This window comes from Nomascus leucogenys, chromosome 15, assembly GCF_006542625.1.
Source record: "Nomascus leucogenys isolate Asia chromosome 15, Asia_NLE_v1, whole genome shotgun sequence".
In the NCBI taxonomy this organism is placed as follows: Eukaryota; Metazoa; Chordata; class Mammalia; order Primates; family Hylobatidae; genus Nomascus; species Nomascus leucogenys.
In genome coordinates this window covers 45661907-45680125 of record NC_044395.1, presented here as the reverse complement: position 1 = coordinate 45680125, position 18219 = coordinate 45661907, and positions in this window count along the sequence as shown.

The following is an 18219-nucleotide window of genomic DNA, read 5'->3' as shown; positions in this document are numbered from 1 at the left end:
TTCTATCTAAATTGTCTGAGTTACAGAACTTTTTGAATTTATTATGTTGTCACAGGAAGTTTCCTATTGCTTGTTTAATGGAGTCTCTCTCAATATGATGCAGAATCCAAAAGCACTGAAGGGCATATATCCTGAGTTTCTGTTAATGAAGCCAAAGGTTGCCAATTTCTTGAAGATCCTGCTAGAGTTAAACTTCATTTAAGTAATCATTAAAAGCTGCATTTATTCCCAAAGTTGAAATTTTGATTTCACACTATTAGGACTAATCCTCTAAGTCTTTGCTAAGTAATGTTCCTATTTTCTTGTAGCTTGACTCTGATGATCTCTATATGCAACATCAATTGACATAAATTAAAGTACATTCAGGGCAAGAGAGTTTCCTTAAATATTACTTTGTTATTCAAAATAATCACAAAAGCACTCGTCGTAGGAAAAGTTGTGAGGATTCAAATATAGGGAAATACTTTTCCTTTCAATGGCATAATTCTGTAAAGAAATTCACCTTAATTTGAATATATATGGGAAAACATCCCTGTTCACTAATAGTCTATATTCACGCTGTTTTCTTTGCTCATAGACCAGCCAGTTCACTATTATTCTCCAAATGATGTGTGCCTGTCTAGAGTCCAGGCTATCTGCATACCTAATTTTTCCCACAAATTACTGTTTTGCATTACACTGAATTCAATTCAAGGGGATGTCATTTATAAACAGTGAAAATATATACTACACGAGGGATCTTAGAAATCATATGCATGGTTTGATCCATAAGCTCATATGAGTGTGCAGTGTCAACTTTTTTCATGCTTTTTTTCAAATCCACTTAAATTCTATTTTAAGCCACCATCTGTCTGTGCTGTTAGGGCAGTTGGCCTTAAATCATTTTAAGATGCACCCCTATAAGTACTGTGATAGTGATAGAGATGTCACCAGTCAGGTGTCCTAGGAAGCCGACTCGGAGATGGAGATTTGCATGCAAGGAAGTTGAAATAGATATTCCCAACACCTGTGGAAGAGTGAAAGCAATAGGATTGGGCAGAGCAGGAACTCGGCTGGAATGCAATCACTATCATGGCCGCAGCCCACTCTACAGGGATCTTGGTGAGTTTACCTAATGACCTCAAATTGAAGCAAGCAAGCCAGGCCATTATATTTCTGTACCAAGCAGTTCTCAAGTGTCGGATGTCTTGAGAAGGGACATGAACTTGGATGAAGGAACTTTACTGTGCTGTGAGTATTGTTACCTGGAGTCAGCTGTCGACATCAACACTCCCAGGAGACGGGAAATTATGCTTTAGTCACTGAGGCGGCACCTAGTGCCAGACCACAGCCTTGTTAAACAGAGCCAGAATTTGGAGGATGGATGGTGGGTTTAACATTTGGGGCTTGACATCTTGTCCCCACAAGCTGCTGCTGGCCTCTTCCTTGTCCATTTCTGTGTGGCCTGTTTAGGCCCACCAGCTTCCTGCTTCTTTACCATATTTGGAATGCAAAAATCTACTCGTAATTTGGCCCATGGTCCCTTCTGCTTAGACATATCCTTGTAGCTATTTTTTTAAAAGATGACTATGCCTTCTAGAATATACTAAGAAACTGCCTAAGTCACCACTGCTCACCAAGAGGCCTTTGCTTTTTCCTCTTCTTAACTATGGGAAAGGAATATAGGAGTGTAGGGAGTGGATATATTCTAACCTGGAAAAAATTCATTTTACCCTATATAATTTTTGTTAGCAAATTCCTTCTTTGCACTTACTCCACAATCTTTCCAAATTCTCCCAAATGCTCAAGCTTTTAAAAAACAAAAGACAGAAATGATAGCAGGTTATTATTTTTTCCACCCAACCTTTTCTTTCTATTCCTTTACATCAATGAGCTTAGAATAACGCTGCTCCTGGAACTGGGAAAGGGACTTGGGAAAAGAAAGAAAAAAAAAGCTCTCAAAGTTTAACATCACAAAACATTATAGTCACTGCTATTATTTATTTATTTATTTATTTATTTATGAGATGCAGTCTTATTCTGCCACCAGGCTGGAGTGCAGTGGTGCAATCTCGGCTCACTGTAACCTCTGCATCTTGGGTTCAAGCAATTCTCCAGTCTCAGCCTCCTGAGTAGCTGGGACTACAAGCGTGTGCCACCACACCCAGCTAATTTTTGTATTTTTAGTAGAGATGGGGTTTCACCGTGTTAGCCAGGATGATCTTGGTCTCCCGACCTTGTGATCCGCCCGCCTAGGCATCCCAAAGTGCTGGGATTACAGGCGTGAGCCACCGCGCGTCGCCTTGCTTTGTAATTTTTACGTCATATATCCCCTGTGTTAGACCAAGAGCTTGTAAAAGCCAGAAGACATACACCATTTATAGTTCAATTAGAGATGTTTACTGATAAAACTGATTCTTCAATCTGAGGGTGGCATTTGTAGTTACAGTAATGTAGATGACAATCTAAGTTATGCTCTATAAACGATGTCACTGACATCTCAATCTACAGCTAACTTTAATTTTTTAAAAACAGAGGAATGGGTTGTATAGGTTTAGAAATATATCCATCAAGCTAGTTAAGTGAGATAGATTCAAACCTTCAACTCACTGGAATATTTAACAAATTGACGATTCATTATCTAAAGGAGCCATATAAACAAGGTACTTTTTAAAATTCAAAATTATGTAAGGTTTTATTTCCTTTTTATGCTGTTATGAATTGCATTGTAGAGGTTATAAGGTGAAATAAGATTCCTTTTACAGTAAAACATACAACACATTGTCACAAGAGGGCAGCCTTTGAACATGAATTGCTTCTCAGGCATTCCTTGAAATTTTGAGACAGTTACTTTATTCGCACAACTAAATAATAAAACACTACAGAGGACCTAAGAAGATACTTTGACTTATGCATATTGTTACTTTTTTATTACTGCTAGTGGAAGATGTAATCTATAAGGAAGGCAAGGGCTGAATTTGTTTTATGTAAAAAGACAAATTTCTTTGGTTTGTAGCTTTCAAACATCAAGATAGTAGGTCAATGTCTAAATGCGTGTATCAAAGTTCTCAAAGTAGCACATGTAAATCCACCTCTTATCTACCCAAAATTCTAACCAAGCAAAGGCAAGTTGGAAGAACCAGACAAATGTAAGTGCCTAGGATACATAAATGCCACCAATGGATTTTATATTTTTAATTTTCAATCTTGCAAGTTTCACTAAAAGACATGTTATTTGGAGAGGTTGCTAAAGTGTAATTGTATGATGTCTCTCTGTACGTTTGGTCTGGACCTCTCTCTGTCCAGGGGTTGCCCTCAAGTGATTAGAGCCACCTCTCTAAAGATCATGCTTATGTCCCTGGAGCAGTCCACAACACTATCAATGTCTGACCTCCACCTTGTTCCAATTAAGATTTCTGTACTTACTGAATTGGAAAACATACAGGTGTTTTTTGCCTGGTCATTTGTGCTTTTACAACACTCCGCCCCCTTCCCCACCACTGTCCAGGTGATTTTGATGCCAGCCAAAGTGTGAGAACTACTGGCAGCTGCTGGCAGACAGCAACAAGGGCCCAAATCCTCTGTGTGATTTCCAGACCCATATCGGGTTTTCAGCCATATTTCCTTCTTCTCACAGCTGAGCCCACTCTTCCTCTCTCACCACCTGTAGGCTATGCTTTCCAGCCTGTGTCCAGGATTAGTCCTGACGTAAGACACGTGGGGTTTAAGCAGCTCTCTCTTCAGTCTTATTTCCGCACCATCTCTGACAGATGTATTCTAGTTGTAATCATGGGGCTTCCTCCTTTTGTTTCCAGTCCCATGCTCGTTTTCTCTATCACATTCTACCTTGTAATAAACTAAATCTTCTAGTGGGCAAGCTTCTTCCTCAAATTTGTGTTTATGAGTTCCTGCTTTAGGGATTGGCTTGGTAATCCAGGTATTGCTACTGCCTTGAATGCGGAGACTGCCTCCTTCTGTCTAGATTTCTTGAGTTTCTGGATCGTAAACCTTATTAGGGCCCATTTTTCCTAGAATTGGAGCCTCTACTTTGTTCTTGCAATGTTAGTTGCCCCAGAAACGTAGGATCTCTGCCTGAATTTCAAAGTGTTGGTTAGTTTAAATATCCTTTTGTGAGACTTTTGTCTTCCTGAGGGGTGATTTTTTTCATCTTACATACCATTGCTAATACTTTTATCTTGATTATAATTGAAATAGTTTTAATCTGTGTTACCAGCAACAAGAACCCCTTTTATGAGATGGAGAAGGCAGGTCAGCCTCAAAACGTGTCCCTCTGCATGTGTTGAATTTATGTCAGAGCCAGGCTCTTTCCTATTTGATGTCTCTCACCAAATTCCAGTGTTTATGTCCTAGGAGGTGCCCAATAAATTCTAGAGTTGAGTTGATACAAGCTGTAATTTTAGAGAAATTAAATTAATTTGCAACTTAATTTAAATTCTTTAAAATTAAGCCCAAAGCAAGTAGAATTAGATTATATACAACTTAATCAACTTTTTTTTTCTGAGGATGACTAAGATTTGGGCTTCAGTGACAATAGTTGTCCCCTAAATATTTATACTCAAAGTCTAGGATCACCAGTACAATGTTGAATAGAGGTGACCAACACACACATCCACACATCCTTTTCTTGTCCTAATCTATGTGGTTTAAACATTTACGCTTTCACCATTAAATATCATATTGTTTATATGTTTTGTTATGGATGCTTTCCACCACTTCGAGAAAATTTCTTTTTCTAGCTTGCTGAGAGTTTTTTTTTTTAACCAGCAATAGATATTTCTCCAAAGAAATTATCCAAATGACCAACAGGTACATGAAAAAAATGCTCAATGTCACTAATCATCAGGGAAATGCAAATCAAAACCACAAAGAGATATTGCTTCAAGCCTGTTAGAAAGGCCTTACTAAAATAAAACGATAATGAGTGTTAACAATGGGGAGAAACTGGAACACTTGTACAGTGTTTCTGGGAATGTAAAACTGTGCAGCCTCTATGGAAAACAGTATGTTGGTTCCTCTCAGGTTCCCGCCATTCTCCTGCCTCAGCCTCCCGAGTAGATGGGACAACAGGCACCACCACCGTGCCTGGCTAATTTTTTGTATTTTCAGTAGAGATGGGGTTTCACTGTGTTAACGAGGATGGTCTCGATCTCCTGACCTAGTGTTCCACCTGCCTCATCCTCCCAGTGCTGGGATTACAGGTGTGAGCCACTGCGCCTAGCCTATTTTGCTCTTATATTCTATTTGTTCCTTCATTTTTTGCTCCTCTGTTCTTTCTTTCATGCCTTTTTACATTAACTGAACAATATTCAGCATTGCATTTTAATTCCTTTATTGGCATTTTAGAAGAATGTCTTCATATAATGTGATGGTTCTCTAGGGATTATAATAAGCATCCTGGGCTTATCGCAGTCCACTTAGTGTTAATAATCAACGTTTTCATGTAACATAAAGAAATGTTGCAGCAAAATTGTTGTGTTTAGTCTCCTGTCAGAGCTATTAATTTAGAATATTTTACTCTACACACATTATCAATACTACACTTAATTTTTTATTTAAACCATCAGTTGTTTGTTATAAAACTAAAAGAAAAAAGCCTTAGTTTTTCACGTTTATGCACTTGCCATTCCTAGAGCTTCTCCTTGCTTTCTGTAGGTCCAAATTTCCATCTGTTGTTATCTTTCTTTAGCCTAAAAAATTTCCGTTTGCATTTCTTGTATTTAGGTCTGCTAATGACAAATGTTTGAAGCTTTGTTTTATCTGAATAAATCTTTATTTTCTCAAGAATTACTTTTTCTAGTTATACAATTTGGAGTTGACAGGTTTTTTTTTTATTTTGGGGATGTAGTTTCATTGCTTTTTAAACTGTCATTTCTGATGACAGGTCATCTGTCTATTTGTTTCCATGTATGTAAATTATTTTCTCCCTCCCTTTAGCTACTTTCTACATTTACTCTTTTTTTGCTGAGTGGTTTGACTATGGTATGTATACATTTGGTTCTCTTTATTTTTATTCTGTTCTTTGAGTTTCTTAAATCTGTAAGTTGATATATGCTGACAATTAGGAAAACTTTTGGTCTTTACTTTTTCAAATAGCTTTTTCTGTCTCATTTTCTGCTTCTCTACTCTTTCTAGGACTCCAATTATATTAGTTCTAGACTCGTCCTATTTTTATTTTTCTTCCTCTGTATTCTTAACTGTATTGGGAAATTATTCTTGATCTGTTTTTAAGTGCACCAATAGTTTTTTCTGCCATCTTTAATTTACTGGTATGTGCATACAATGACATTTTTACATAAGATATTCTGTCCCTTAGTTCTAAAATTTGTCCTATTATTTCTTTATCATTTTTACTTCTCTGTTGAGATTCTCCATATATTCCCTTTTATAGCCATCTATTCCTTAAATCTTTGAATATGCTTACAATAGCTTTTTTTTAAATTTCTTATCTTCTAATCCCAGCATGTGGGCCATTTCAATGTCTTAATCCGTTGTTTACTTTTTTTCTTATGCAATATATTTTCCTGATTCTATGTCTGGGCAGGTTAAATTATTTGTTAGATTATGTGGATGATATTTTGTAGGGATAGGTTCTTTTATTTTCCTTTGAAGAGTGACTCCTGTCTAACATTAGTCTTCTTTCTGTAGTCAAACACCAAACTTTCACTCCTGAGCTATATGCAATGGTTGAAACCTCTGCTCTGTACTAGCAATTTAGCTGTTGTTTTCTGCTGGATTCTATGGAGTCTCTTTTTATGAATGTGAAATGTAGCAGCCATTATATAGCTGAATGAAGTTTAAGTGCTGATTTTAGATTTTTACTATGTGACATTCTCCTCTGTGACTTCTACTTGTGTGAGATTTCCTCCCATGCCACTCAAATTTCCCAGTTCTTCTTTTCTGTCAGCCTGTAACTCTGTGCTGTTGTTCCTCAAACTAGTAAAACTCACAACTTTACTCATAGACATCCAATTTTGCACAGACCAGGGAGTGTCATCAGATGTGAAGTTGCATTGATGTAAATTTAAATCATTGCGATTTTCTTTATTCAGTGGTTAAATACTTCATCAGTGGTTGAATATTCTACTATTTCTGCCTGTTTTCTGTTTCTCATTACCATCAAATGTGTATTTAGTTGTTTTTAGAGTTTATAGTTTTTCTCCCTGCGTTTGTGTTAGACATGAGCTACTACCACATTTTGTAACTCAAACTTTTTGTCTAACGATGTTTTAAAAAACTCTTTATTTGGAGGGAATTCTCAAATTTATAAATACTCTACAAACATTAGGATCAGGGCTCAAATTCCCAGTTTCTCTTGTAGCCAGATGTGCATATGAAACATGGCCTCAGCTAATTAAGCATGCCCACATATTTGACAGTAAGAAAAGTGTTAAGAGGAACTGTAGATATCATTTTAGTTGATGCAAGGACGGAAAAAAAATAACCAACATTCACTGGTGAACTTTGTCTTCAATTATTGTTTTCTTGTGGGTAAGTGGCTAATTTTCTGGCCTAGAGGTGGAATTAGTGTATTGGTAACAATTGATTTGATGATAACCTGCTTTTGTCTTTTTAAAAATTGCCAATCCACCATTGTTTCTGGTCCTGTTTTATGCTTATGCACTGTATAATCTCTCATGCAAAATTTAGTTCTTTGTTTCTCAGCTTAAACTGGATTTTGATGAGCAGTTTTCACCTTCAAATGAAAGAAATGGCTTCGGTTGATGTTAGACAAAAATAACAACAAGAGGGAATTAAAGAAATACGTTTGTCATCTTGTGGCATGACAGAAATGAAACTTTGAAAATTCAACAATTCTGCTTCATAAAAAAATAGAAAGTTTCTACTGTTTTTCATTATTTTCAAAGCTATATCATTAAATGAAATTTCTGCCTCATGAAAGATTTTTTAAACTATGTAATAATAGCATACAGACCATAAGGAGAGAAATGAATAAAGATGGAAAGAAGTAAGCACTGTGTGGTAACATAGATGGCACACAGTTGTGTGCATGGAGCCCTAATACATTTTACCATGGAATTTATACAATAAATGTTAATTTCCTGTGAACCTGCTAATTAATATGACTTCTGCAGACATTTTATTAACCTAAACAGTTTAGGTTTCCTGTAGATAGACTGCATGTATTCTCATCTTTAACCTTTCCATAATGTTCCCTAATTACAGATGTCATTAATAGTAAAAGAACAGCAGTAGCTTATAAAGTTATATTATTTGTTTTTTACTAATACGTTAAGTGATTTTGTCTTTCATTTCACCTCTACAGCTAATTATATATTGTAGCTTAACAAAAACTCCAGATCATACCATCATTAGTTTAAACTTTATGATGAAGTCAATATTTCCATTTATTACTAGCCTGCATTATAGCAATATTTAGCTAATGAATTCTCAAAATATTTCTTGAAAGGTGAAAGAGTACCTCAAGTAAATGGTATAATTAATTTATTTATCAGAATTTTAAATTAAGTTTCTGTTTAATCTCAAAGGGGTACCAATGAAGTTAGGGCATAATGACTCCGTGGTTAATAAAATGGCAAGAATTAAAAAGGATTATTACATTTTTTCCTCATACTATGATGGCTATAATTTTTTAAAACAGTAGAAATGTTTAATTTTTAAAGGCTGCTAGTGTCTATTTTATTCAAAGATGTGAGCTCTTCAGTTCAACTTGTTTGAAGTTTGAACAGCTTTTTCTTGCTCTTGTTCAATACAGTTGTTAAACAGTCCAGGCAGGCCTCTAGAGTTCCATATATGTATGTGGATATGTGTGTATATATACATAGACATATAAATAGCATAAAATCAATTTACATAAGACTTTTGCTTTTGATGAAAATTCTTCTAAAAGTGAATATAAATTAATAGCATATGGAGCCTACAAAAATTGTCTGATAGGGAAGTAGTTAAAGATAATCTGTGAACAAAAAGTTTGCCAAAACAGACTTTTTATTTTTACATGTAATAACATTATATTGAAGGGTTTCCAGAAATATATAATGTTATAGGGCACTTACCCTGAGACACACGAAGCAGACAAGCGATAGAGCTAGGATGGAAGTGAAAATAAAGGACAAAAAATGATAGATACTTAAGTGGAAATGAAACACCACATGTTCTCACTCATAGGGTTGGAATTGAACAATGAGAACACATGGACACAGGAAGGGGAACATCACACACCAGGGCCTGTTGTGGGGTGGGGGGAAGGGGAGGGATAGCATTAGGAGATTTACCTAATGCTAAATGACGAGTTAATGGGTGCGGTACACCAACATGGCACATGTATACATATGTAACTAAACTGCACATTGTGCACATGTACCCTAAAACTTAAAGTATAAAAAGAAATCATCAAACAGGTGGTAATTTTAAAACATGGCTTTTCCAGGCAGCAAATTTTATGAATGTGTCGTGAAAGAAGGTAAATCATGTGTTTATGTAGATCATGCCAATGAAACAAACAATAAAGTTTACTTATGGGAATATCGAAAGTGGTTGATAATAAATAAATTATTTATATTTATGGTAAAAGCAATAAACTTGATTTTTAGGAGGTTCAATGACTTCCTGAAAATATCCTCTCACAGATTTTCTCAGAGTGTCTAGTTGGCAAAAGCACAGCTCCAAATAGCTGTTTCTGTCAATGTCCACAGAACATTTACAGTTCGATTTCCGAAAGTTTCCATTTCTACTGATCTTACAAATTTGTCAAATGAATGCCCACCAGGACAAAATATTAAGCGATAAAATAAATTGGATCCTACAAGTGAAAATCTAAGCAAGGAAAATCTTCTTCCTTCTTAATGAATGATTTTTATGTATCTTCATTCATGTACTTCTAGGTAGAGCACACTCTGGAGACCTTCTTTTGAGGGATTTCACCAACAGAATAAGTGTGATGAATGACTAATTAGTCCACCCACAGGGGGCTGGTGAAATTAAATAGGAAGTTATTTCCTAACTAGCATATCTTGGAGTAAAATTAATCTAATAACAGCTTTCATAAAAGAGCATAAGCTTAAAAGACAACATCTTTCATTCAACTTTACGAAACCAAGTGCAAATTTAGGTCTCCAGTGGTGAAGTTTGGTTGTTTGTGGATTGTGCAGTGAAGGTACCAGTGGACAACAGTTGCTCATCGAGCAAGTTTATACAAAAGCTTTGGGACAAGTCCAACTCTAGATAAAATTCTAAAGTATTTCATGCTTGTGTTCAGAGTTTCTTTTCTGTCTCCAAGGTAACCCACATATCAAAAGACGTGGGTTTGGGGTAGAACTTCCTAAAATTACTGGTGAGAAGTGTGCCATGCATAAACATACTTCACTAGCTTGAATATTCTATTAGTCTCACAGGCAACAATTGCAATCCTGTATGTTGTTCTATCTCCACACACTCCTGTACATAGACCAAGTAACATCCCTGGTTAAGATGTGTACAGGTTACAAGACATGTCTAAACATATTCACCAAGAGGTTTATTATTCTCACAGTGGCATTCACTAAATCAGTTGTCAGTGTAGCAATACTCAAGGAATAACAGGGTCTCTACATTATCAAAGTTTGGAGTCAACCCCAAATTGGATCACTGAAGCACATAACTATAGATAAGGTCACTCAAAAACACAAATCCAGGTTATAAATATTCAGTAGTAGTTTATATGCATTTAGCAATCTGAATGCTGGGAAGTGTAGCCCAGAAAATCAATCGACACAGAACTGTTGAAGAGGCATGCATGGCACCTGCACTTTGAATCTCTTCAGACTCAGGTTAAACAGGAGACACAGTAGCTCATGTATACTGCAATAACCCTTCCTCATTGCCTTCTTATCTACAAACCTGCCCTTTTCAATGTTATCTAGATGCCTGAAGGTACCCTTGATCTTGGTAAAAAATGGTACCACCCGTCAGCAAAATCTCACTGATGAGTATCTATGTTACCTCACCGAGTTAGCCTTTTGTGTTGTTGTGGCCCAGGATAACAGTGTTGACACAATCCAAACCAGTGGTTGGAAAGTTAATGTGGGATGCATCTTTGAAAATTGATTAAATGACCTGAAATCAAATGTGAGGCAGTGGAGACTCAAGAATGCTATACAGGCAGTTAGTGATCTGTGGAGATACTAAATGAAATATCTGGAATGAATTGTATTCTTGCAAATATGATTTTATGTGTTTTTTTGACATAAACAGTTTCTACTTATAATGGAGCTGTAGCTTCCATTTCCCATGAAGTTCCCACAGTGTTAACTAATACAGTCATGTGTCACTTAATGAGAGGGATGTGTCTGAGAAATGCATTGCTGGACAATTTTATTATTGTATGAACATCACAGAGTTTACTTACACAAACCTAGATGCTATAGCTGATTACATACCTAGGCTATATGGTATAGCCTATTCCTCCAAGGTTACAAACCTGTGCAGCATGTTACTGTACTGAATACTGTAGGCAATTGTAACACAACAGTTAAGTATATCTATGCTCACTTATATCTATAGAGTAAGTGTATCAATACATGTCTAAGCATAGAATAGGTACAGTAAAAATACAGCGTTATGATTTTATTGCACCACTGACATATATGTGCACCATCCTTGACCAAAATGTTGTTATGTGATGCACTATTGTAACAAAAGAATTAATTAAACATAATATTGAAGTGCTTATTGAGATTTCAGTGACGAAAGGAATATTTGTAAATTCTGATTACCTTAAGTGGGAATTGATTTTCTTCCTGTTCCATGGCTGTACTTGTGAAAGAGCATAGCATTCCAAAGACCTGAAATCTCTGACAAAACACACAATTCAATATTGCCTGCGTTATGAACGTCAGCTGGTATCAAATGAGGCAAAATGGTAGATTATAAAGACGTGTAGTTTCTTGTCAGTTCCGAAACATAGCAAGCATTGGTTGGTCTTGAACATTTCTGCAGTTATAAACTAGCCTTGCGTCATGATTTTCTGACTTTTTATCAAAGACAAGATTTAATTTAGGAGATGTCCTTTTAATGTGTAATGTGAATAGTAATGGCCACTTATGAATTCCACTCCAATCCACTCCACTCCACTCCATTCCCCTCCATCCCATTCCATCTCATTCCATTCCACTCCATTCCAATCCACTCCACTCCACTCCATTCCATTCCATCTCATTCCATCACATTGAATTCCACTCCATTCCACTCCACTCCACTCCCCTCCAATCCACTTCACTCCATTCGATTCCATTCCATTCAATTCCACAATATTCCATTCTTTTCTTATGACAGGATCTCACTCTGTCACCCAGGCTGGAGTGCAGTGACACAATATCAGCTCACATTTTGTTTCACCATTCCATTCTATTACCTTCCAATACAGTCCACTCCAATCCACTCCACTTCAACCCATTCCAAACCAATCCATTCCATTCCACTCCATTCAACTCCACTCCACTCCATTCCAGTATTCTCCACTCACCTCCACTCCACTCCACTCTAATCCATTCCATTACACTCCATTCCACTCCATTCCTTTCTTTCGACAGGATCTCACCCAGGCTGGAGCGCAGTGGCACTATCTCAGCACACATTTCATTTCACCATACAATTCCATTCCATACCATTCCATTTCATTCCATACACTCCACTCCACTAAATTTCACTCCATTCCACTCCACTCCATTCCACTCCATTCCACTCCAATCCACTCCACTCCACTCCACTCCACTCCACTCCACTCCATTCCATTCCACTCCATTCCATTCCTTTACTTTCTTTCATCAGGATCTCACTCTGTCACCCAGGCTGGAGTGCAGTGGCACAATCTCAGCTCAGATTTCATTTCACCATTCCATTCTATTCCATTCCATTCCATTCAACACCACTCCACTCCACTCCATTCCATTCCACTCCACTCAAGTGCACTCCATTCCACTCTATTCCATTACATCCCATTCCATTCCACTGCCTATCACTCCACTCCAATCCACTCCACTTCACTCCACTCCACTCTGCTCAATTCCATTCCAATGCAACCAATTCCATTCCACTCCACTCCACTGAATTCCATTCCATTCCATTCCACTCCTTGCATTCCATTCCTTTCTTTCAACGGAATCTCACTCTGTCACCAAGGCTGGAGTGCTGTGCTATGGCACAATCTCGGCTCACATTTCACTTCACAATTCCATCCTATTCCATACCATTCCATTCCATTACATTACATTCAAATCCACTCCACTCTGCTCCACTCCACTCCACTCCATTCCATTCTGCTCCACTCCACTCCATTCTGTTCCATCCCATTTCATTCCACTTCATTAAACTCCACTCTGTTCCCCTACACACAATTCCATTCCATCCCATTCTATTCCACTGCATTCCACACCACTCCACGCCAGTCCACTCCACTCCACTCCACTCCACTCCATTCCATTGCATTCCATTCCAATCAATTCCATTCCTTTACTTTCTTGCAACAGGATCTCACTATGTCACCCAGGCTGTAGTGAAGCGGCACGATCGCAGCTCACATTTCATTTCACCATTCCATTCCATTCTACACCACTCCGCTCCACTCAATTCCACTTCACTACATTACACTCCACTCCACTCCATTCCATGAAATCCCATTCCATTCCAATCCACTCCAATCCACTCCATTCCACTGAACACCACTCCACTCCACTGCAGTCCATTCCATTCCATCCCATTCCATTCCACTCCATTACTATCCATTCCACACCACTCCACTCCATTCCACTCCACCCCATTCCACTACATTCCACTCCACCCCATTCTACTCCACTCCACTCCACCCCATTCCAGTCCAGTCCACTCCACTCCATGCCATTCCATTACACTCCTCTCCATTCCACTCCATTCCACTCCACTCCACTCCTCTCCACTCCACACATTGCTCTGCAATCCAGTCAACTCCCCTCCATTCTACCCCATTCCATTTCATTCCATTCCATTCCACTCCACTACACTCACCTCCACTTAAACCCATTCCACTCAACTCCATTCCATTCCATTACATCCCATTCCATTCCACTCAATTCCACTCCACCACACCCCAGTCCACTCCACTCCACTACAGATAATTCTACTCCACTCCACTCCATTCCATTCCATTCCATTCCATTCCACTCCATTCCATTCCATTCCATTATTTTCTCTTGAAAGAATCTCACTCTGTCAAAAAGCCTGGAGGGCAGTGGCACAATCTCAGCTCACATTTCATTTCACCATTCCTTTCCATTCCATTCCATTCCACTCAACCATACTCCACTCCATCCAACTCCACTGCACTCCACTCAATTGCTCTCCACTCAACTCCACTACATTCCATTCCAGCCCATTCCATTCAACTCCATTCCATTCCACAGCACTCCACTCCATTTCAATCCATTGAATTCCATTCCATTCCACTACACTTCATTCTACTCCTTTCTTTCAACAAGATTTCACTCTGACACCAATGCTGGAGTGCAGTGGCACAATCTCAGCTCACATTTTATTTCACCATTCCATTACATTCAATTCCATTGCATTCCACTCCACTCCACTCCACTCCATTCCATTCCATTCCGTTGAATTCCACTCCATTCCTTTCCTTTCCTTTCTTTCAACAGGATCTCACTATGACACCCAGGCTCCAGTGCAGTGGTACAATCTCAGCTCCCATTTCACTTCACCATTCAAATCCATTCCATTCTATTCCATTCCTTTCCACTCCACTGCACTGCATTCCACTCCATCACACTCCACTCCACTGCATTCAACAATATTCCACAACACCACTCCACTCCAATCCATTCCATTTCATGCCATTCCATTCCACTCCATTACACTCCACTCCACTCCACTCCATTCCATTGCAACCACTTCCACTGCTCTCCATTCCATTCAAGTCCACTCAACTCAGATCCACTCCAATGCACTCCACTCGGCTCCATTCCACTGCAACCACTTCCACTGCTCTCCATTCCATTCAAGTCCACTCAACTCAGATCCACTCCAATGCACTCCACTCCGCTCCATTCCACTACATTCCATTCCATTTCATTTCACTCAATGCCATTCCATTACTATCTTTTGAAAGGATCTCACTCTGTCACGCAGGCTGGAGTGCAGCGGCAAAATCTCGGCTCACATTTCATTAGACAATTCCATTCCATTCCATTCCACTCCATTCCATTCCACTCCTCTCATTCCACTCCACTTCAGTGCATTCCAATCCACAACATTCCACTCAACTCCACTCCACTCCATCCCATTCCACTCCATTCCACTGGACTCCCGTACACTACACTCCATTCCACTCCATTCCATTCCTTTCCATTCCATTCCATTCCATTCCATTCTTTCCGCAGGATCTCACTCTGTCACCCAGGCTGGAGTACAGTGGCACAATCTCAGCTCACATTTCATGTCACCATTCCATTCCATTCCATTCCATTCCAACCTTTCAGTCCACTCCACCTTACTCCATTCCATTCCTCTCCACTCCCTTCAATTCCATACCATTCCATTCCTTTCTATTCCACTCCACTCCAATCCACTCCACTCCATTCCACTCCATTCCATTCCATTCTATTCCATTCCAACACATTTCATTCCACTCCATTCCACAGCATTACATTCCACTTGACTCCACTCCACTCCACCTCACCCCACTCCACTCCATTCTAATACATTCCACTCCAATCCACTCCACTCCATTCCATTCAATATCATTGCATTCCATTAAACTCCATTCCACTCCATTCCACTGCACTCCACTCCATTCCATCCCATTCCATTCCATTCCATTCCATTCCACTCCACTTCACTCCACTCCATTCCATTCCATCACATTGCATTACTCTGCATTCCACAACACTCCACACCACTCCAATCCACTCCACTCCACTCCACTCCACTCCGTTCCGTTCCATTCCATTCCATTCCATTCCATTCCATTCCATTCCTTTCTTGCGACAGGATCTCACTCTGTCACCCAGGCTAGAGTACAGTGGCATGATCACAGCTAACATTTTTTTCACCATTCCATTCCATTCCATTCCATTCCAATTCACTTCACTCCACGCCATACCACTCCAATCCACTCCATTCCACTCCATTCCACTCTACTCCTCTCCACTCCATTCCCTTCCATTCCATTCTTTCTTTCAGCAGGATCGCACTCTTTCATCCAGGCTGCAGTGCAGTGGCACAATCTCAGCTCACATTACATTTCACCATTCCATACTATTCAATGCCATTCCATTCCTTTCCATTTAATTCCAATCCATTCCATTCCATTCCAATCCACTGCATACCACTACATTCCATCCTATTACATTCCACTACATTCAACTCCACTCCACTCCACTCCACTCCAATACACTCCATTCTATTCCATCCCATTCCACGGCACTGTATTCCACACCACTCGATCCCACTCTAATCCATGCCTCTCCATTCCATTCCACTCCACTCCATTCCACTCCATTCCATTCCATTCCATTCCATTCCATTCCATTCCATTCCATTCCATTCCATTCCACTGCATTCCATTCCATTCCACTGCATTCCATTCCATTCCTTTCTTGAGACAGGATCTCACTCTGTCACCGAGGCTGGAGTACAGTGGCACTATCTCAGCTCACATTTCTTTATACCATTCCATTCCACCACATTCCACTCCATTCCACTACACTCCATTCCACTCCACTCCAGTGCACACCAGTCCACTCCACTCCACTCCATTCCATGAAATCCCATTCCATTACACTGCATTCCAACCCACTCCATTCCACTGCACACAGCTCCATTACACTCCATTGCATTCCATCCCATTCGGTTAGAAGCCATTACGCTCCACTCCACTCCACTCCACTCCAATCCATTAAATTCAACTCCATTCCATTCCATTCCTTTCTTTCGACAGGATCTCACCCTGTCACCCAGGCTGGAGTGCTGTGGCAAAATCTCAACTCACATTTCAATTCACCATTCCATTCCATTCCATTCCATTCCATTCCATTCCATTCCATTCCATACCCTTCCATTCCATTCCATTCCAGTCCATTCCACTCCACTCCACTCCAATCCATTCCATTCAACTCCATTCCACGCCACTTCACTCCACTACACTCCAATCCATTTTATTCCATTCCATTCCATTCCATTCCATTCCATCTCTTTCCATTTCACTCCATCCCACTCCACTCCACTCCATTCAACTCCTCTCCACTCAATTCCATTCCATTCTATTCCATCTCATTCCATTCCTCTCCTTTCCATTCCATTCCTCTCTACTCCACTCCACAACACTATATACCATTCCACTCCATTCCAGTACACTCCATCCCATTCAATCCCATTCCACTCCACTAAATTCCACTCCACTCCACTCTCCTTCACTGCATTCCATTCCATTCCATTCCATTCCATTCCACTCCATTCTTTTCCTTTCCTTTCTTTCGAGAGGATCTCACTATGCCACCCAGGCTCCAGTGCTGTGGAACAATCTCAGCTCCCATTTCATTTCACCATTCGAATCCATTCCATTCCATTCCATTCCCTTCCACTCCACTGCACTACATTCCACTCCATCACACTCCACTCCACTGCATTCCACTCTACTCCACAACACTCCACTCCACTCCAATCCATTCCATTTCATGCATTTTCATTCCACTCCATTACACTCCACTCCACTCCATTCCATTCCAACCACTTCCACTGCTCTCCATTCCACTACATTCCCTTCCATTTCATTTCACTCGATGCCATTACCTTGCTATCTTTCGAAAGGATCTCATTCTGTCCTTCAGGCTGGAGTGCAGTGGCACAATCTCAACTCACACTTCATTTGACAATTCCATTCCATTCCATTTCACTCTATTCCATTCCACTCCTCTCCATTCCACTCCATTTCAGTGCATTCCATTCGAAAACATTCCACTCAACTCCACTCCATCCCGTTCTACTCCATTCCACTAAACTCACGTACACTCCACTCCGTTTCACTCCACTCCACTCCACTCCACTCCATTCCATTCCATTCCATTCCAATCCATTCCATTCCATTCCATTCTTTCCTTAGGATCTCCCTCTGTGACCCAGGTTGGAGTACATTGGCACAATCTCAGCTCACATTTCATGTCACCATTCCATTACATTACCTTGCATTCCATTCCACTCAACTACATTTCACTCCACTCC